We start from the raw sequence: 22,177 nt of genomic DNA on the forward strand, positions 1-22,177 counted from the left end.
CTAGGTTAGACAGTAAAGCAGCACATCGCTCTGTCTTTCCCCACGCCCACCCCCGAGGAGAGGGGAAGGTAAACTCTGTTCATAGACAATTCAAATAAAGGGTTTTCATCTGTGAGTTTACCTCGTCCTCGCGTTGCGTTGTTACTTGAAGGTAAACAGCTCGCTGATGAGATCTCGTAACGTTCGCCGCAAGACTATGGCTTTAGTAGCGTGCTGCTGTGACCGTGATGAGCTGGAGACAGAAGCCAAGCGAGGTCTGTAGGGAGGTACCACGACGTTGTATCGGACCACGTGTAGATCGTAGATGCTGGGCACAGTGTTTCTCAGTGCATTTTCACTTGAGAATCTCTCCCTCGCACACGGCCAGGATCCAGGGTGAATAAACTGAATTTTACAGTTTCCAGCATTTGCTGTCTCCTACCAGCTCAGCTGGAGGACAGGGGATGGGAAAGGGAGAGCGGGGAGTTAATGCGGTGTCCATTACCCAGTGATGTTTTTTCTTAAAACACTTCACCCACCACAACCCTATTGTGCTGCCCAGAGTCCGGTGACTCTTCCAGAAACAACATGGGACTGTTCCCACTCACTCCCATTGCTCCCCAAAGCTCACGGCATGGCCAGCAGCTGCCTGCAAAGGGGGGTATCGCTGCCTGTCAAGACAAACCATGGTAACTGGAGAGAAGAAAGTAGTCTCTGGGGGTTCTTAATATTCCAAAATTCCTGAAGTACATCTGCAGTAAGATAAAAAAAGCCTAATTAATTTTGCATTTGAATAAGTCCTTTGGCGAAGAGCTTTGATTTCCTGAATCAAGAAGACTGGTGACAACTGCTAAACCAGTCCAAGTACAGCAAGATTTAGTGGCCCCACTCACTTGAGATCAAAAGACAGCCTGAGAAATCACCATTGAAAACACGGTGCTGGAGGGAAAGGTACAATTGAGACATCATTTTTCATTCTTTATAAGCATGATCATATAGGAGCTTCAACAGCTGATGTCCTGATTGCAGCCGCTCGGCAGATGCCACGCTAAGCTGCTGCGGCTTTGGGCAAGAACTGCTTTAAGCAGACCCTCTCCAAGACACCGGTGGGGATATGTTCCGTGGGCTGATGCCGTGGTGGAGGCCTGGGGAGGCTGCTGGGACGTGCTGGTGCCACGGGGCGCTCCATCGCTGGCGAGAGCCGTGGCCGTGTTGCTGCACTGAGGGTTACTGAACCGGACATGCTCATATTGGAATTAAACCCAAACCATTAGCAATAGCTTACACCGCTGAAAAAGAGATCATGAGATCATCTGAAGTTGTCTTAAAACTACACCGTTTGGGATGCAATGAATACTGCTCACAAAGATTTGGGCGACCGCCTAGGAGTTAATATGATTAAGGTAATTTATTCCTTTTTGTAATTCTAAGAAAGCTTTCAGGTTCATCAAGTAAGTGGCTTCTGTTTCTTTTATTCTGAAATGGGTACACCTACTAGAGCTCACTGCATGTCACTTTGACAAAACACATTTTCTGAGCCTTATCGACATGAAAAAAATCCAGATTATTATAAACATTTCTATTCACATCAAAAGCATTTTTATTTTGCAAGCATTTCTTTGTTATTTCCGATTTAGACTTTGCTACTAAATCACAGCTGCTGAGAGGGGAGCTGGCACTGCTGCTTAGCCTTCCAACCTACCGCTGCTGCACTGGTGGGTTTCGGTTCCTGCATGGGGACATCAGGTCTGCCACCGCTGGCCCACAGACATGCACATGCTCAAAATAATCCCTGGACCATCCAAGCTCAGAGCTTCAGCCCCAGGAGAGCCAGGAAGGGCTGCAGGATCCAGTGTCCCTGTATGGGGAGACCATCCTTCGCGCCCCACCACAAGCACTGATGACCAGAGGTGAGAGATGGCCACTGAGACCTTGGCAGGGAGCCAGGAGGAGAGCAAGAGCTGGCAGCACCCCGGCTCCCACCGAAATGCGAGCTGGCCTGGCAATGTGCAGCCTTCTGTGCCTGCTAGGCACCGTGCCCCCAGGCAGAGGCTGCAGGAGAGGTGCTGGCAGGCGATGCCAGCGTGAACGGGTGCTGGGTGAGAAGCCACCTTGGTGCTGAGCGCTGTGCTGCTGGGACAGGGCTCAGCCTCACGCCTGTGGAAGCAGGGGAGGCCAGAAGCTCCAGAACTTGCTCTGGCACCAGGAAGGATGAGCTGATGTGGCTGCTGGGGCCTTGCCTGCACAGCTGAGCCGCAGTCGCAGCACAGGGGTATGGGTGCTGCTGCAGGACAGCGGGGTGGCACCTGGCCTGGCCACACGACTCCCACGGCTAACCCTGGGGGAGGGTTTTGGCAACTTTTTCTTATTCTGCCAGTAGCGTACTCGTTCGCCGTTGCATCTCTGCAAAGACCCCGCAGTCGCAGGAGATGTTACATAAATCAGTTACTAATTTCTTCAGGGGCTGAAATACCAGACAGGCTCTGGAATGGCTCGGCTAGAGGAGCAAACCTGGTGGGGGGCAGTGAGGATGAGAGACCACCCCACAGCCCACCCAGCAGGGCAGGGGCTACAGGCAGCAGGCACTGCTGGAGGCTAAGCTGAGAAAAGGGCTTCCACCTGTCCAGGGCTTGTCAGCAGGAGGAAAAGCTAACCCATCCAGCATGTTTTAAGCGTGGCTGTGAGCCTGCAGGGCACCGGGCGGCCAGGTTGACCCCGAGGCGCTCCCTGTGCCAGTGCACCGCTCCCCTCCCCCATGCCCAGCGAAGTCCACTTTGGCTCTCGCTGTAGCGACCACGTAAACTCATTGGTGCTTCAGATCCGAGCGAGGCAGGCAGGGCTGCCAGCTCCCTGGGCACAGGCAATGCCACCTCCTGCCCCGGAGGAAGAATAGTGCCCAGGGGTGAAAGCAGTCGGGCTAAACGTGGGATGGTGAGGCCTCAGCAGCACACAGAAGCTGAGCCAAAGGCTCCTGGACGGCTGTGCCTCGCTGCCAGAGGCCATCTGCTTCTGCCTGGAGCCTCACGCTGTCCTCATCCCCGCGGGCTCTGCGTGTGGTCTGGGTAAGAGGATGGATCGGTTTTGCCGGGGGTCCTGTGCAGCCCACATAGCCCTGTGACAGCCTGCCAAGGGCTCTCCTGGGCGTCTGCAGCGTCACAGACTGGCTAATAACCGAGTAATTGTACAAGGTAATTACAGGGTTACTTTTACCCTCTAAAATAAAGCGCTACCTCGTAATTAAAGATAAAGAGAATGGCAATCCTAATTATTAGGTTTTCATTAGGCTGACAGAGGCACACGAGGCACTGCAAGGACTGTTCTTTTAACCTGCTCTCAGTCCCCACCCACACCTCTCCACGATGCTCCCAGGGAAGCCCAGGGCAAACTCTCCCACTGAAAACGGGGGGTAAGAAAGCCATTCCTCTCCACATACACCTCACCAAATGCCATGCAGATCTGAGGAACAAGAGGAACCTGCCCTTGAGCATCCCTGAAACTTTGATGCCTGCTGCAATCCAACCTGCAGGCTGCTGCCGACGCTCAATCCTCAGCCACCTTGGCAGCTCGTGGTGCCTTGCAATTTGAACACAAGAATCATAAATTACACTGCGTTTCATCTGTTCACATCCACGCGGAAGATAATCATAGCCTGGTATCTCTTCCTGCTTAAAATACTGCAGCAAACAGACCGTGCTGTTCTCAGCTCTCCCCGAGCAGCCTCAGCCCCGCACCCCTGGCAGGCTGGGGAAGGAAGGGCTGCATGAGGCCATTGCAGGCTGCACCTGCTGAGGTGCCAGGTGCAGGTGGCTTCTGCTGGAGGTAGGAGGGCTTCAAAATCTCTCTTGAGTTCAAGAGCGGCTGTAAGTCTTGCTCCCGCTAATAATGAAGTGACAAAATATTGTGTTAAAAATGCCAGTCTTGGAACCGCAACAAAAAAAAATAGTAAGCACTTCGGTACTGTTCGCAAAGCACTGCGGAAGAGATACCAGGCTGTTCCCTTCCAGCCTTTCTCCCTCCATCTCTAGTGCAAGCCAGCTTCAGTTCAGCCTTTTGCAGTCGCTGGCCGTTGCAGACCGTCTCTTTACATCAAAACAGTTGGTCTGGCTCTGACCAGAGGTAAACCAGAATTTCTCCTTGAAATCTCTTCTTGTGTCCCCACTCCCCCAGGCCAAGAAGTGCAAGACATCTCCACAAGCTCCAGCTCAGAGGAACCATCAAAGCACTAACAACCTCTGTGGGGGTGGTGACGTTCAGAGGACTCAGCACCCAGCAGAGCCAAGACTTGTCAAAACTGAGTAGTTCAGAGACCCCTGGCTGTCACCTGGTCATCTGTCCCCACTGAAAGCAGGGACAAGTTCAAAGTCAGACCAGGCTGCTCAGGGCCTTGCTCAGCGGAGTCTTGAATCTCTCCTAGGATGGAGATGACACCACATGTCAGAGCAGCCCCTGCCAGTGCTGGACCACCCTCTGACTGAGGACTTTTTTCCTTGTATTAGTTTGCATCTTGCCTCTTCTCTTTTCTCCATGCACCTCTAAGCACCACCTTCTCCGTGCTCTCCTTGGAGGCAGCTGTAGCCAGCTTGGTCTTCTTATCTCCAGCCTGGACATCCCTGGCTCTTGCAGCCTCTCCTGCTACATCCTATTCTCCAGCTCCAGAACCATGTCCTTGGTCTCCATGGGATATGCTCCCATCTATCAGTCCTCCTTTTGGCCCAAAGACCCCAACACTGGACACAGTCCTCCAGGCACAATCTCACAAATGCTGAATCCACCTTAAAATCCCACCATTCCAGGAAAGACTTTCGCAAGCTCTGGCTCTGCCTTTCCCTTGCACGGTAAAGCTTTGGCTAAGGACTTGAAGGGCTCAAATGCACGTCCCGCATGCAAGCTCTGAGCTGCACTGCTGCACTCAAGCCTCAGGGTGTGAAGGATAAAAATGTGGCCATCAGAGGCCTCTCGGTTTGGGCAGACAGCGACTTTGCCCATGTTCTTTCACGAGTCTCTTCAGGAGTACACACAGGTCCCATTCACCCACACCGCTGGAGCTTCCCACCAGCCACACCAGCCATTTCAACTGCTCGAAACACACCAGAGCTCCCTGCTGGATAAAACCGCATCCCCAGCCCTTAGTCTGTCACAGAGTGGATCTGATGAGACCTCTCAGCAGATGGGTCCAGACCTGCAGAGGCAACTCCATTTGCTGGGAGCTGGGCTGGAGACTCTGACCAGAGGAGCCCCTATGATTCCGCGCTGCAGCCAGGCACCTCCGGGGTCTGTTTGCAATGCTGCAATCGAAAACAGCCAAGCAAACCTGGGGCTGCTGCAGTGCTGCCTCTGCCACCGTGCAGCTCACATCGCTTTAATTCCTGGGTTTCAGCAATTAAGTACAAACGTCTGAGAACCAGGGAGCTCTGAAATGAGGTACATCCCAAAGGCAGCCCTGCGAGCCAGCTCCCTGCGGTGTGACCATGCCTCATCAACCCTTTCCCCCTGCCTGACCCTGACCCTGTCCTCCCACCCCTGCTCCCCATCCTTTTCTCCCCTAGGGCAGCCCCTGCCCAGCCCTGATGCTTTCATGCTTAATTCCCTACTTAAAAGCAGCCAGGAACAGCTTACCCCATGTGTCTGAGGCCGTGATAGAGGTGCACCATAATCTGAATCACTCTCTGCTCTGGTACTCAGGGAGCAGGATTAGGTTACCTGAGCTAGCTTTCCTCTGGTTAATCAGTGCTAATTGATTGATTGGGGCTCACCCCACACACACTTGGGAGGGGCAGCACCACTCTATCTCAATGGAGCACATGAAACATATTTGCCCTCAGAAAACCACGAGCATCCTTTTCAAAGCAGCCGGGCATGTTCCCCAACAAAACAAGAAATCTCATTTAAGTGAGACGGACGGCAGCTGCATGCCTGCCAATTAAACTGACACCTCTGCCTGGAGTGGGACCGACAGTGACAGTGCCCAAGTGCTTCTCAGGTGTGATGGCCACGTGCTGTTAAGAGCCTTGAAACCCTCTTCCCCGACCTCATGCCACACCAAGGCCCCTCAGTGCATTTAGCATGTACCACTCAGGACAGCTTTTTCCATCATCCTTCCTCTGGGGATCAGGGGACGGTATGGGGAAATGGTATGGGGACCTGGTGTTTCTCCCAGGGGCTGGAGGGGCACTGGGGAGGACAGCAGGCGCCCATCTGCTCCAGGGAACGGGGCAGGGAAGGGGCCAGAAGGGAGGCAGGGAAGGAAGTGGTGGTTTCCATCAGCAGCAGGAGGGGAAATCCAGCAAGACGGCTGCTGCATCAGTGCCTGAGCCTCCCAGGGGGACACGTCATCTTGCTGAAAAAGGAACTCGTGTGCTGGGAAAGTTAAAAATTGACTCAGGGGTTATTTAGTCACTGGCCACCAGCCACTACAATGGTAGTGGGAATACAGGCGTGACCATGTTGTATCCCCAGCACTCACGGCACCCAGGAGACAGGCTGCCTTGCTTCCGCACACCTTGTCCCCAGCAGTGTGGTACAAGGGACATACAGTTGGTAGCCCTCAAAAGGCCAGAAACCCTGCCACCGTGCTCCCCTCACCTGCCACAGCAGCAGCCGTGCCCAGCTCTCCTCTGCCTGCACCCAGCCCCGTCACCCGGTTCATCACTGGCAGCCTGCAGAGATGGGGGCTGTGCCTGCCGGACATGCCTGGTGACATGAACCACTGGGCTGGTGGGAAAGGCTGAAGCATTTTGATTCAGTTATTCCTGTCCAGCTGGGAGCGATCTTGGACCTTCCTCCAGGGCACTGCATGGTTTAGAGGTGAGGCTATCCTCAAGTGCCATCATTTTTCACATTTTAACACAGGAGAGCATCCCTCACCCTGTGCCACAAGCAGACGATGGCAGGATCCCAGCTCAGCCCTCCCTGGACAGAGGGGCAGCACTGCCAGGAAAATAAAGTGAGTTAAAAGATGCAGTGGCATCCTCCCTTGCTCCACAAGGGTTACAGGACACGACCCCATCAGGGTCAGCAAAAGGAAATCAGTCGTTCTGGACAAGCTTCCCTGTCCTGCTGTTAACTTCTTTTTAAACCTCTGAAGGGTGTGAAGCAGCAGGGAGGAAGCCAGAGAAGCAGTAAAGGCTCTGATCCGAGATCTGTGTGCCGTTGATTTGTTGCCACAGAATGGGGATGGCAATTAACTGTCTAAAAAGTGGAACATGAAGGAGAGCCCAAGGAAGGAGCAATTAGCTTTTTCACATAAAATAAGCTGTTTTGAATTGCTGTGGTCACCTACATGGTGAGACATCAGGAGACAAATAGTTGGGAAAGACAACCTTCTTACACTCCTTTTTAAGTTGCATACTGCAGACGTGACTTTTCACCCCATCGTTTCAGGGGGGTGAGCTGAAGGGAGGATTCTGCCGCTTCCAGGAGAAAGGACCTCTCAGGATGTAGGCTTGTAACCGGCAGCTTAAATTCAGCCTGTTAAATAAAGGTGGGTTAGATTCAGGCTGAGGCTGTACAGGTGAAGTAAGAGAGGTCTCCAGATGCCACACAACTCACACATTCAACCTGAGATACAGCAGAGCAGAGACTAGCAGCAGATTTTGGACACGAATCAGATGTTTCCAGAAACATACGCAATTTCTGACATCCCAGCTTCTGGTGCAAGCCCACCTATAATTTATAGATCTGCTTTTCAAAAGAGAAGACAGTGGTTTTGGGCAGAGTGCTGGGCTGGAACACTTCATGCTCAGCAACAGACCTTGTATGAAGGTAGGCATGTTTCCAGTGACATCATTTTTTGGAAGGGCTGCCCTCTCTCCTTGCTCTCAGCGGATGGTCCGCTTTGGAATACCCACTGGCTCACTGTCTGCACCTCTATTCTTAAGATTTTGAATTCAAAACACCAGTTAGGACATACACCACCTGCGAGAGCATATTGCTGTGGCAAAGCCCATGAAACTGCAGGGAGTGTTAATTAGCTATAAAGCTCCTGTGCCAACCTTCTGTAAATGGTGTCATAGGGCTATAACTCTCCATTCAGCTCTCTGGGCAAGCTCCTGCAGATAGGATCTTGTTCCCTTCTGGATTGTTAGCGGATTTTACTGAAACTGAAACTGAAATGTTTCAATCCTTGTTGCTGCCAGAGAAACTAATGACTAGACAGCCCTACCTGGCAGGCTCTGTCATACAGCACATTAAGTTCCCCAACCTGAGTCCAGCAAAGTGATGACATGCCCCGGATAAAGCACAGGAAGATTCCCGTAGAAGCCCAGCATAAGGGGCCAGCACCCTCCAGATCAGGCCACCAGCGACCCATGAAGAGGAAGCCATCAAGTGGCAAATGCTGCAATCACTGGATACGGTTCTTCAGAGTGATGGTGAGTCATGGTCAATTCCCAGTCCATACACCTCTGGTATGTATCACTGGTTTTCACTGCAAATATTTTAAGTTTCTCCAGTATGTGCCTCACCCTTCTTATTTATAGAAATTAGTGAGGTTTTTCATAAAAAAAATAAAAAGGTGGCTTCCTATTAAAGCAAGGAAACAATGACAAAGCAAGAGGTATCAGTGGTAAAAAAAAAATACAGCTTGCCTAGCAAAACAGCTCTCCTATTGTCGCATCAACATGGCACAGACAGGAGAAATTATAAATAGCAGCAGTAGTAATGCCTGGGAGTTACATCTCGGTACCGCTGCCTCTAGCCACCTCCTTCTGGCTCCCGCTCACAGCGACACACGAGGGCAGGGATAGCAGCTAGACAGAAGATCCCCATCAGTTCTCTGACCCCAGACTCTGGCAGGGCAGACCCCAAGCTGGGAGCTCGCGGGGGATGCGGGGGACGCAGCAGGCAGGCGTACCCCTGACACTCGATCCCAGCTGAAACAGCAGCAGAGAACAAGGCTCTTTTGTTAGGAAACGCAGGGGGTTTTTGGTGCAACTAGCTGAAAGGCACAAGGGGAAAAGCCTGGAGATGGAGAAGATAATTGTTTTTAACCGGTTGTCCAGTTACTTGAGATGCTGGTGTATAAAGCAGCCTTGGCTACAATAACCTCTGTTCACAACAGGGAGAAAGGCTTTGTGCCATTACTACAACACTGGACTAAAGAAAGGCAGAAGAACCAGGGGAGCCGCTGTGGGCTGGCTCTCAGACTAAACTGGGAACAGAGGATATCATCTGTTCATTCCTACTGGGAGGGCTTCATCAAGAGTGTAGCTATGTTGATGGAGGACAGCGAAGGAAACAGCCTGTGCACTTTCCTATTGCTTGCATATATTTTCAAAGACGTTGAAGACGTAGATGTATATGAATACTTCATTGCGTGACCCTCGCAACACAGGACAGGCACGGACCCCCAGACCCAGCCTGGTACTCCAGAGCAGTTGAAACAGGCTCCCACCTTCTTCAGGGTTTCAGACTAGCACACATCACTGGCGGCACAACAGCAGCTCAATCCCAAGCAATGGTTCGGCAGATGGACAGAAACTCAGCAGCTTTGGTAATCTGAAACATGTTATCTTGTTCAGGAACAGGCCAAATTCAGCAGATGAGATGGAAGTTATATATAAAGAAGAAATTTTATACTGAGGGTCGTGAAACACTGGAACAGGTTGCCCAAAGAGATGGTAGATTCCCTATCCCTGGAAGCATTCAAGGTCAGGCTGGACGGGGCTCTCAGCAATCTGATCTAGTTGAAGATGTCCCTGCTTATTGCAGGGGGATTGGACTAGATGACTTCTAAAGGTCCCTTCCAACCCAAACTATTCTATGATTCTAACTTGCTAACTTGACTGCTTCAAATTCTGCATCCCTAGCCTAAGATCAGTATTTAGCCAAGATACTCCCTCCTGGCCCCACAGCCGAGCCAAACTTTATCCCCAGCACCTATGTGAAGGTCATCTACACAGGGCATAAGGACTTTGATCTTGTTGATTGAGTGAAAAGTGCTGAGCACATTCCCTCCAGCCCACTGCAGCTGTGGGCATATGGACCTCCTCTGGCCCACTACAACCATGGGCGTATGGAGCAGTTGCATATCCCAGCAGGACTCCAGCAGCGTAACCCCACTTGCAGCACAGTCTGGCTGTCACAGCACTGCCTGGTTGCCAGCCACTGCAGAAAAGAAACGGTAACTGGGTCAAAAATACAGGACACAGCTTATTCCCTATGGACACCTTTGCTGGCAGGTTGGTTGTGATACATACTGATGTTCAGTATGGAAATCATCCTTAGGCATGGCTGCACGGCACGCTCCGGTTCATGACCAGCACAAGCAGGCAGTGGGTGCTCCAGCCCCTTGGTGGGGTGCAGGTTGTTCTGCACCAAATACAAGACCAAGCTCAGACCCCTCTGCTGCCATTTTGTCTTCAAAGCTGATTTCCTCAGTGACAGAGAAAGAAATCACGCAGAATCTCCACAATGACAGTAGGAAATGCTTCAAAACAGGCTGTGGCTCAAAACCACTGGCCCGGTAGCTGCTTGCAGGTGGAGGGCTGGGGCATGGCAACCCATGTTGCACTCTACAAGCTGGTGTTTACATTCCACAGCCACGTACTGGCCACAAACCTCTGTGCCAGCAGAGTGGGGCGGTGACTGAGGGGTCCCAAACAGCCCGAACGAACAGCCAGGGATCTGCCAGGAAGCTGAGAGAGAGAAAACCCAATAATGAAATTAAGAAAACAAAAAAGGTAACTCTGACAACAGGAAACTCGGGTGGGGCTTTTCTTCTGACCATCTTGCAAAGGGGAAAAGGAAGATGAAGTGATTTCACAGAATCACAGAACGGTTTGGGTCGGAAGGGACCTTAAAGATCATCCAGTTCCAACCCCCTGCCATGGGCAGGGACACCTTCCACCAGACCAGGCTGCTCAAAGCCCCATCCAGCCTGGCCTGGAACACTGCCAGGGATGGAGCATCCACAGCTTCCCTGGGCAACCTGTGCCAGTGTCTCACCACCCTCACAGTACAGAATTTCTTCCCAATATCTAATCTGAATCTACCCTCTTTCAGTTTAAAGCCATTGCTCCTCATCCTGCCACTACCTGCCCTTGTAAAAAGCCCCTCCCCAGCTTCCCTTAGGCCCCTTCAGGTACTGGAAGGCAGCCGCAAGGTCTCCCCAGACCCTCCTCCAGGCTGAACAACCCCAACTCTCCCAGCCTGTCCTCATACGAGAGGGGCTCCAGCCCTCTGACCATCGTCATGGCCCTCCTCTGGGCTCGCTCCAACAGGTCCATGTCCTTCTTATGCTGGGGGCCCCAGGGCTGGATGCAGCACTGCAGGGGGGTCTCACAAGAGCAGAGTAGAGGGGCAGAATCACCTCCCTCGACCTGCTGGCCACACTTCCTTTGATGCAGGCCGGGGTTCAGTCGGCTTTCTGGGCTGCAAGCAGACATTGCTGGGCCATGTTGAGCTTTCTGTTCAGCAGCAGCCCCAAGTCCTTCCCCTCAGGGCTGCTCTCAATCCATTCTCCACCCAGCCTGTACTGATACTGGGGGCTGCCCTGACCCAGGTGCAGGACCTTGCACTTGGCCTTGCTGAACTTCATGAGGTTCACATGGGTCCACCTCTCAAGCCTGTCAAGATCCCTCTGCATGGCATCCCTGCCTCCAGCATGTTGCCTGCACCACACAGCTTGGTGCCATCACCGAACTTGCCGAGGGTACACCCAATCCCACTGTCCATGTTTTCAACAAAGATGTTGAACAGTGCTGGTCCCAGCATGGATCTGCAGATGCCTGTGGTGTGAGCAGTGCAAGGGCAGGAAAGGGAGGCTGCAGAGAGCCCCAGCACCAAAATCAGTGCTGGCAGTGAGCTGAGCCAGGTTTCACCCACCCGAGCAGCTGGCTTCAGCTCTCCCCATGGCCCTTCGCCTGGCATCAAGTGCTTTCCACAGGCTGCTCAGAGGTGCTCAGAGATGGCCTGAGACTCTGCCCTGCCTGCACGACGTGCCAGCAGCCTGTTGCCTTAGCCAGGACCCAGTATCTCCAGGAAATCTCTGTCCATGTTTTCTTCCCCCATGGCACAGCCAGGGGATAGCAGTGTGGAGAGAGTGCAGGGTGCCTGGCTGCTCTGACTTCCTCTGTTAAGCTTAACGGCAAACTCTTTCCGTTGGGGAAGGGAGTTGCACAGCTGCTGTATTCCTGCCTCTTGCAGCTTCTCACCACACAACCAGCCTTCTGATAAACCAGGCGGTACGTGCCAGGGCCCCTGCTTGCTCCCCAGTCACATCCTGGCTACAAAAATGGCAGCTTTTGTGGGGGCCCTGCAATAAGAACAAAGGTGGAAAGGGGATAGGCAGGAAAACTGAAGTGGTGAGATGGGCTACAGGTATGGGAAACTGGACAACGGGTACAGCGTGGGGGTAAACCCCTTTCTAAGATAACAAAATGCAGGAAAGAAAGCCTTTCACCAGGGTGCTACAGCTCCAGATAGCCACTGTTTGGCTAGTGGCAGAAGGCTACATCTACCACAAAGAATGGAAGGTGGGGTCAAACACGTAGAATTATATAGAAAATGAGGAGAGCCAAAGCTAAGTAGCAGCATAGCTTCCTATGGAGCGGTCTGTGTGGGGACGCTCATGCCTTACAGGGGTTGGTCCTTCTGGAGCAGAAGACAGGACTGTTTTCACTCTTAAAATCGCCAAGATTACTCACAATGTGAGAATGAAGAGCCCTGGGAAGCCAGCCCTATTTTTCAGCTCCACATTCCCATAGCCCATGGGTAGCTACAGATGCTTCTCCCAAAGAGCTGTTCTCAGTTTCTGTGGCAATTTTTGTGATGACTTCCAGCTGGATCTGGGGAGGTTTTGGATTATAATCTAGCAACATCCTGGCTGCACTGCTGTGGAGAAATTGAGCTGTTAAATCTGAGCTGCCCAGCCAGGTCTTATGAGGATGAGGATGGGGAGGGGGATTGCTTTTGTGCAAAACACAAACCAGCCATAACTTGGTTTTGAAGATCAGTAACCTGGCTCCAGAGGCACTGTTGCAAGGAGGCAGAGGTTGTTGTTATCTTCCTTTTCACTCCAGGGAGGCTGTGCTGCTGCCATGCAAAGCCAGTGCAGCACTAGGGAGCACATGAACTCCTGAACAAAACCCCGGTGTGAGCCCCACAGGGCAGTGCTGTCAGAAAAGACACGGAGGAGTTAGAGCTCGCCCAGTCCTCCCTGTTCAGCTACACTAACATCAGCGCCCTCGGGCTTTGTACTTCGCTAACATGATATGGAAGATGATTTTGGATCCCTGTGCTCACTGTTTACTGCAGATCCCTTGGGAGTCTGCCAGCGCAAGGTACTGGATACCTGCTTATTCATGCCCATGCAGTGTGCACCATAAGCAAAGAGCCTGAAAACAGCAGCAGCAGAGCTGGAAGGTGCAGCTGGATGAAATAGGCTTGTTCTTCCGGAGAAAAATAGCCGGCACAAAATAACCCCCAACTAGTAGAAACAAGCCTATATTCATGTCTAAGCCAGATCTTCATGACTATCAAAGCCCTGTTGTTTGCCTTTGCATTTCTGTCTGTCTAAACGAAAGTGCATGTTCCCAAAGACTTTGATGCTCAAATCCTCTGAAGCACCCGAGTACCCCTGCTCTCAGTACTGAGGCACCTTGCAAGTGTCACAGCCCACGCTGACAGCAGGGGAAGACGGCAGCAGCAGACTCCTACCAGGTGAGGATTTGCACCAGGGTGGCTGTCCCTGCAGCGGCTGGACGTCCCCTCCGGTGCTGCATGCACAGCTCTGTGTCACGTTCGGCAAAGGTGCCAGGCGCCTCTGCACCACGGAATGCATCTACGCGGCTCAGTCTCTGACACCCTGCAACAGCCAGAGCCATTCACCACTCTTCTGTGCTCTGAAATAATTTTTAGTCTGCATTTCATAAAGACAAGAGACTTGTATAATCCCAAGGCCTGTCTGCCTGTTTTTTTTTCCTGTATCCCCAGGTAACCGCAATCAAATTTAGTCAAGATGCCTCAGATATACTGGAGTTCCCATAAATCTACTGACAATTTGTGGCCAGGCAGAGAATAGAGCTCTATCAGTCACCCTGTCCATGGAAAGGAAGGCCATGCTCACCTAGTAGCACCTAGGTTTGACAGCAGATGACATGCCATTTGGCACATGCACCGGCCACCCCTCAGCACATGGGCACAGCTGGGGTGGCCATGCCACCACCTGCATCTGGCCTAGCAGCTACATCACTGGCAGCAAGATTTAGTGGGCCAGGCAGCTCAGGAGAGGTTGGAAGCCCAGTTTTCTCTCTTGCACCACTTAACAGCTTGTTTCCTGATGCTTTGAAGAAGTGGCAGCTTGCAGTGCATGAAAATACAGTTCCTTTTCCTATGTTCATTTGATATTTCTTTGGATTGTTTTTGCAATGACATTTTTAGTAGCTGTTCCTATTTATTTTTCCTCTCTCTTTGGGTTTAACTGCGCTCAAGCTACTGCTGTTAAGAATCACGGGCAATTTAATGGCTCACCTCTAATTTTAAGCTGTCACACTTACAGTATCGCTTGTCTACAGGACTCTGCCACATCCCTGGTAGCTGACAGCTAACGTCCTGTGCTTGTTCAGGGGGTTCTGCCAGTTGTACAGATAGAGCAAGTACAGATCTGGGGGGGAAGGCTGTATGTGAGCGTGGCAGGAACAGGAACGGAAGAGTTTGCCTCAGAGCAGCTCAGGATGCTCCCCAGATTATGCAGGCCAAGCAAAGACTGTATGTACCACAGCTGTTTTTAAAGTCCTTGCTTTGAGCTAAGCCTGCAGTGCTGGACTAGGTGTAATCCCCTCCATGATCCCTTTCTTCCAGTCCCCTTTTGGACGAGTTATACACAGCCCTGATGTCATACTTTGTCCTCCCTTTCTCCTCCCAGCCCTTGGCTCAGTGTGGAACAGAGCTCACAGTGCACCACATGACACCCATGCGCACCCAGCCCTGGCCAAGGCTAAGTGAGGCTGACGTTGCAATAGGCTGCTGATGACTCGCTTCTCTGGGTCAAGTCATCTGCGTCTGGTGCTCTCAGTACTGCACTAAACACATAAGCCTAGGGAAGGATGCTCTTGAGTGAGCTTGGGTGGGAGTAAAACACCACTGCAGCTAAGGGGTTGGTATTTCTCACCAAAACAGCCATGAGATGAGCAAGCGCACGGAAGGTATGGATGGACACCAAGGTATGGATGCTTAGAGCAGGATGAACATTTCTAGAAAGCAGAAAACCACTGAAACGTTCAGATGCCCTCTCAAGCCACCCACGAGCAGCATTTGCCACAGCCTCCAGCAGCCAGCGCTCTTGCTCTGCTCCTCTGCAAAGACGACTGGGACTCACAGCAGTCCCAGTTCAACGCATGCTTGAATATAAAAGCCTATTTGTTTCAAACTCCCCCCCAGTGTCAAAGTAAGGCAGTGAGTCGTCATCTTTCCTAAGAGGGGCAGGGAATTTGTGCAGTGTTAGGTCACTTGCTAATTTGTGCTTTACCTGGCATTTTGTTACCTGCCACCTTTGGCACTGCAGATGACCAGACTGGTTTGACTGCCATACTCGGGGGGGCAGGGTCCCTCTCAAGCTGGGAGGAGAAGCTGTTGAGGGCCAAGGATCATCCCCAGCAGGGCTCTTTGGCCGTGTGGTTATCTCGGCGGGTAGGAGAGCTCCTGCTCCATTTCCAGCCCAGCTCTCCTCTTCCTCCGCTCACTGACTGTGTTTCTTTGCAGACTCATACAAAGCCCAAGGGGAAAGAAGGTAGCCTGTCAAGAGGGACGGAGGCAGCTCTGAGAGTCTAAATTGATGTCCTTACAAGACAAAAAAATTGAAGTGTGTTTTATATAACGCTGATAACATGGCAGCATTGGGATGTGAATTAGGGCCTTCAGAGAAGCCAAGGTGCTTAGCCAGAGACGAACATCTGTTTTCCACACTGGTTGGGCCCTGCCCTTCTGTGCAGAGAAAGAGGACAGGAGCCAAACATGTTAGACATTAAATCCTGCCCTAGGCACCTCTTACAGCTCTTGGTGAACCCCACCTTGCTCTGGCGGGGGTCTGCTCCCCTTCCTCTGGGCAGTCCTTGAATTCCTCTTCCCGTCAGATCACTTCCCAGCCCCAGGGCCTGAGGTCCCTCTTGATGCATCACCCCTTCAATCCTTTTACCAACACTCAACCCTTTCATCTCTCCCCTTCCACTCTCCCACTTCAGGTAAAACAGGGTGACCAAACAATTAGTGCTGATTATTCCTCCAGAATTGTGCTGCAAAGGGTATGGTTTCACAGGAAGCCGTTAAGGCCAATTAACATTTTGTCAGCACTGGAACAGTCTCCCTTTGTCCCCTGGGCCATGCACTCTGCTGCTTATCTTGTGTCAGCTCTGACAGAGAGGATTTAAGTCACTAAACTACCCCAAACTAACTCACTGCCAAAAATAAGAAAAACGCCTTATAACCAATCAACCCTTAAGAGGGAAGCAGTCAGGGCCGCATGGGCTGGAGAAGGGGAGAAAACCAAACCGTGAGGACAAGGGAAGAAGGGACCAAGAAAGGGGAATGGTATTCTCCCCTCAGCGGCAACAAGTCACCGGGCACATTCAGCTGCCAGTGGAACCACAAACGGTCAGTCAGTGCCCTCTAAAGGATGGCCAGGCAGGGCCACGCTCCCAGTCTTCCAAAACCACCAGGTTTGGCCATGTTGGGTCCCAGCTGTAACCCAAAATGCATTGGAAGCCATAGATCCCACAAAATGCACCTGCACTGAACAGTTATTATGATATAGAACAGTGGCAGTACCCTGCTTCCCACTTCTTACAGTTAAGAGCATTATTAGAAGACAGTTATTGACTGCCAGTATAATCCCTTGGAACCGAGCGAAGAATTCTGCTGCGGTGCCATTGGTAGAGAGGGGAACAGGGTCAGCTTTGGCTAGAAAGCCCACATCACGCTATGAGCAAGCTGTCTGGCTCCTTTCACAAGTGAGGGCCACAGTCTGATGATACAATAGATTGAGCTGTAATGTCCTAAAACTGAGTTAAAAGCAGTGTGTGACGTGAAGCATTCACCGACATGAACTCCTCCTCACGGTGGTCTACATTTGTCCAAACAATTGTGATAGATTTACTTCATAGCAGCAGGGCTTTACGCAGGTTCTGTCATCATGCGTCCACGCCAGGGTTTCATGACACCTTGTACAGCTACCTAGGAGGTTGCATCATTTGTTCCTTCTTGCTCTCCACCTGCCCCTTTAACATTGTTGTCACCAGTTTCCTTCAAACGCAGATCCCTTCAATCCTGTTTGCAATTTTTCTCTACTATATGCAGGTCTCCTCCTCCCTCAGACCTCAGGTCTTGTGTCCAGCTCCTCCAGATGTTTGTCCAGACAACCCTCATGCAACTGTTTCAAGTCACCCTGGAAAGGTGAGCAGCACAGCACAGAAATTGTGCCGGCAGTCGGAGAGGGGAGCCCGGCAGGCAGATCTGCAGGGTCCTTAGGTGGGTGCAGCATTGTGGAGCTGATAGGCATGGACCAAGGTGAGGAGTTCAACCAAGCCAGCCCAGGCTCAATGGGAGCTCATTCGAGGACGACCCTCATTCTGAGGGTTCCATAAGGGCTGTCACCAGTCAACTCGTGCTGTGCATGGACTGTTCCTCCATGCCCTGCATGCACTCTCCTCAGCAGGCATCCTTCCCATGCCACGCTGCCGCTGCAGACCCACCGCCACTGGCAGCGGCAGCAGGCTGCAGGAGGCACCGTGTGGCCATGCACAGAGACTAGTCCAGCCCTGCCACCCTGCCTCTCTCTGTCCTCTGCCTGGCTCAGTTTCACACAGGTCTGTTAATCATACTCTACTGCAGCTTCGTTTTGCTTTTTGTTTTCCCTCTTCATACTTCATCTTCAAACAGTTCTTGCACTTTCCTTTGGCTCATCATGGGAGCCGAGATAATTAGTTGCAAGCTGCCAGGGCCTGCAGGGCTGCGCTAGAGGAGCTGCAGGCTGACATTTCAGAGACAGCAGGGTTTCGGCACTGGCTTAGAAGATGCCAGGCTACTGATTCAAAGGTGGCAGGGCTATGATAAAATGGTTAAAGGGTCTCAACTAAGACCTGTGAGAAAAGTTATGGGTGAAGTATCATTCATGGAGCCAGAAACACAGAAGTATGTCCTGCGTAAGGGCAATCTCAGGTCATAGTGAACAGCTAAAGGACTTTATACATAGAGAAACTGGCCAAAGCATCCTTTGAGATTTGGTCCTTCCAGTTCTCATGGCAAATTAATTAACTGCAGCCGGTCCAGTGAAAGTTAATGTTTTCTCTCAGTCCACACACTCTTATGCTGCTGCCACCAGCCTTTTGCAAAGGGAATATGCACAAAATCTCCGCAACACAAAAGGGCTGGCACCCCATCATGCATGCGGTGTGCATGTGGCAGAGCAATAGCAGCTTGCTCTGGAATAGGGATCAGCAGACTGGTACATGCTGGCACAAAAATCACTATCATGTATATGTGCTAATTCAGCAATGCCTATTTGAAACAGATTACCTCTTCGTGCCAGAGCTCACTCCAGTCTGAGCCAGCAGCACAAGACCAGCATGACCACTTTCCAATACATACCCTGCAAAAGAGACACAGCTTTGTTAGGAGAAAAATAGTTGGGGGAAAAAAAAAAGGCGAAAAACAAAATGTTCTGCACTTCCACTGGGGATAGAATGAGAAGGAACTGCAAAAATTATTTCCAAGGTAAGGAGAGTAAGGCCCTGGAATAGACTGCCTTAGAGACTACTGTATTGCCATCCTTGGAGGATTTCTATGAAAAAGCTTGAAAAATCTCAGTCGGGATGATACAGTGTTGTCACTTGGGGAAAGAATGGACTAGGACACTTACAATGGTTCCTGCCTCTTCTCCCCAGCCCCCCAAGTATGCATCTTTAACAGTCTACAGTCTGTCATAATCTAGGTGTTTGCATAGAAATACAGCAATAATTCTTTCCCCCAAGTATACAACACTTACCAGTCACTGTGTGGCACTTCAAGGGCACTCAGGAACAGCAGTATGATACTCAAAATGTTTTTACTTCAAGTACTTTGGCTCTTAAGGAAGAAATACCGTAGCTACTGATGAAGGGAGCAAGCCTCAGAGTTAAGCAATTTGGATTCTAGCTAGTAACGGGCAGAGGGAGAGAGAAACACCTAACCTGTTTTTCACAATACCTTCATTTGGTGCTTTCTAAGCAAGGGGTGTGGGCTTCCCCCTGGCAGAAGAGGACAGGGGAAACAGAGCAGAGGATGTGGCTGTATTAGGGATAGGGATGGAGCAGCATGAAAGCTCACTCTCAGGAAAGGAAGAAGGGGTGAGAGACCAGAACCAGCAGGAGACCAGGAGCAGCTGAGCCTGTCCCACAGGGCAGCCAGTGAGAGCCAGGCACAGACTCCACCTGCTCCTGCACTGCACTGTCCCCATCCCTCCAGAGCGAGCCTTCCCAGAGCAGCTCCATGCCCAGCCCCAGCCCCTGCTCTAGGACTTCTTCCTCTGTCCATCCACCTTTCCAACCCTGCTAGTGTCTCCCAAAGCGTAATACTTAACCAGAGTTCTTACAGCGAGGAGGGGGAGGGGGAGTATACTGTTGAGGGGATACGAGGGGGAAAATGCTGCAATAATCCTGACCAAAGTCATCTCAGTACCTTCCCATTTCCTCACCTGCACTTAGCAGTGGAGAAAATCCCACAGCACAAACCTTTTGCTTTGTTTGCTTCAGGCACATTATAAAGTATCTAATCATTACCTCTCCCATGTCACGACTGCCTGAGAATGACACTTCCTTCACTGCCAAAATGACTGCTCCTTCACAAGTTCAGTAAGGGAAACACATACAGTTCTTCGTGTGAGTGAAGAAACACTCTTCTTCAAATAGCCCCAAACACAAGAAAGCAAAACTGGTTTTGCCCATATTCAAGAAGATTCAAAATACAGAGCTCTGCAATGTCTTGATGTAGGGGGTTTTTTTCCTCTTTATTTTTTATTAAACAAATTATTCAATTTGGGATTGGCTCTGCTCAAAACATTATCTAGCACTGAAAAGGCTATCTGGGCTAAGTAGGCTACCAAAGGCAAACAGTGTTATCAGCTAGGCTCTCAGTTTAAAGAAACCAGCACGCCCTTCAAAAGGTACACGTTCTTCCTTATCTCTTTAGCACAGGCCACCAAGGTTTTAGCTTTCACAATGCAATTTTAGCACATGGCATTGCTCTGTAGCTAAACAGAAAAGGAAAACGCTGAGATGTGAAAAAGATCATGCAGTTCCTGAACTACAAAACTTTTTTTTTTTTTTTTAAATCAACTATCAGCTGTGATAATTAAAAAAAAATAACTTCAATATTAACACTTTTCGGGTACAATTTAAAAATGTTTCCTGTGGCTAACTATAAAGCTGGGTTTGTGTAATTTCCAACAGTTTAGTGCAATTCATCATGTATCAAAAAGTCATGATTCCTAGGCAACAGAAAAGGAAATTTATTGAAGTCTGAACACATTTCAATAACTTCCTTATTTCCATGATAGCCTAGAATAAAAAAAAAACAATTGCACTCACAAATCATAATACCACTGGCACAAAAGAAAATTCTTGTATCCACTTAGAGCTTTAAGTTACAAAGGATCTTTAACTTTGGCAGAACTTATGTTTAGAAAACACATATCTGTGTAGTCTAACATATTAATCAACTGCTGTAGTGAAAAGTACTGTGTAAACTTTGCTCTTTTTCACATTCGGTAGTTCTATTAACATTTACATGAAAGGAAGTAACACGTCCATCGTCCATCAGGTAAGTCATCTTATCTGGATTGCAAAATACTTCAAAGATTTACAGTTAAAGAATTATTACCCCTCATTCAATTCCTGTTTGGCATAGGTTCCCTGAAGGTGACAAAGGAAACGCTTGTGTCTTCCAGCTTAAGCTCAAGCCTGGGGTTTCAAAAAAAGCAGTTTCTGTGAAGGTGGCCAACTTCTAGGCCCAGCCACATGTGTAACACCTGCAATGACAGGGTGTACACTCGGGTCTGGGCAATAGGCCCAGCTGACCAAGCGTGCTACAGTAACTTTTATCAGCCACCACCGTAGAAATTGAAAGCAGCAGAGCTAAAGCAGATCTTGGAGAGAGACAGATGAGAATATCAGGTAATACGCAATAAGGGCTCTCCTGCCAGGACCCCTTCCTAACCCCAAACCTCAGTCGCAGCTCTGGACTGTAGTTCTGGGTGGGCAATCAGCAGAACCAAGCATGCAATCATCTAAGTCCTTGAGACTTAGTCATAATTGATTAGCAAAATGGACCAGCACCAGAATCTAAAGCATAATGCAAATCTTGTGCCTCAGCCACAAAACCCTCCTTTTTCTTGTTGCCCTAAATTACTCAGGCCACATTTTGAAAAGTAAGTTGAGCATGTTTGTTAACAGGAGGAGGACAAGGTAATTGTTTCAGGCACCATCAGCTAATTATACCTACCTCCTACTGTGAAGAGTTTTTTTCTTATAAAGGATATCTAAAGTTCCTGTTTAACACTTCATGCAAGTATGGGGCTTTCACTAACCATTACGTCCTTGCTTCAAGTCAAAGCAACGGGAGTGCAATCTAGGAGGACAAGATCCAAGAAGTGTAATATTTTGCCAAAAGAAGATATACTAGACATGCTTAATTAGAACGCTCCAGTGCTTTTGAACAAAAATGTGAACTTTTCTGGATATCCATCTGAAGTTAAGAGGGCATTTTTACTGCCCTAATAGCATTTAGTGTTAGAAAACTCCGAAGCCATAGATTGGTAAGAGGCTAATAGTGAGATCACCATAAAGTCCCTCTCTGCTAAGCAGAACTTGCAATTATTTTTTTTAAATTGAGCAAGAGAGAAGAAATGCCCTACCACACTCTGGGCTCTTTCTTGTCATCATCCAGGAATGCTGAGGACAGAAATGGAGTGATCTAGCTCACATGACAGAGAAAGAACATGCCTAGGCAAAAAGAAATACGTAATTTGCCCAGGTGCCAACGACAGAGAAGTGCAAAAAACCCAGCAGTATGAAAAAGGACAGTTTGGGGAAAGGAGATGCACTGAAGAACAGAACTGGGTGAGAGCAGAAACTGAAACAGTACATTATACATCTGTTGCTAGGTAGGGCCTGGCGGCCGGAAGATCTCGCGCTGTACGGAAACACAGGGCCCCCCTCCAGATAGCCAACAG

The 22,177-nt window shown here is 50.2% G+C and overlaps 1 protein-coding gene across 1 annotated transcript in view; it reads right to left on the minus strand.

Moving 5' to 3' along the window:
* LOC308060258 (uncharacterized protein) overlaps nucleotides 1–22,177 on the minus strand; it is a gene marked incomplete at its 5' end in the record, with an annotated part of 39,400 nt that overhangs the window by 12,120 nt on the left and 5,103 nt on the right. Inside the window, one exon of the mRNA XM_080378725.1 lies at nucleotides 1–20,974. This exon is cut by the window's left edge and continues 12,120 nt beyond it. The remainder of the gene's footprint in view (nucleotides 20,975–22,177) is intronic.

Source organism: Falco punctatus (genome assembly GCF_963210335.1).
Source record: "Falco punctatus genome assembly, chromosome: 3".
Classification (NCBI taxonomy): domain Eukaryota; kingdom Metazoa; phylum Chordata; class Aves; order Falconiformes; family Falconidae; genus Falco; species Falco punctatus.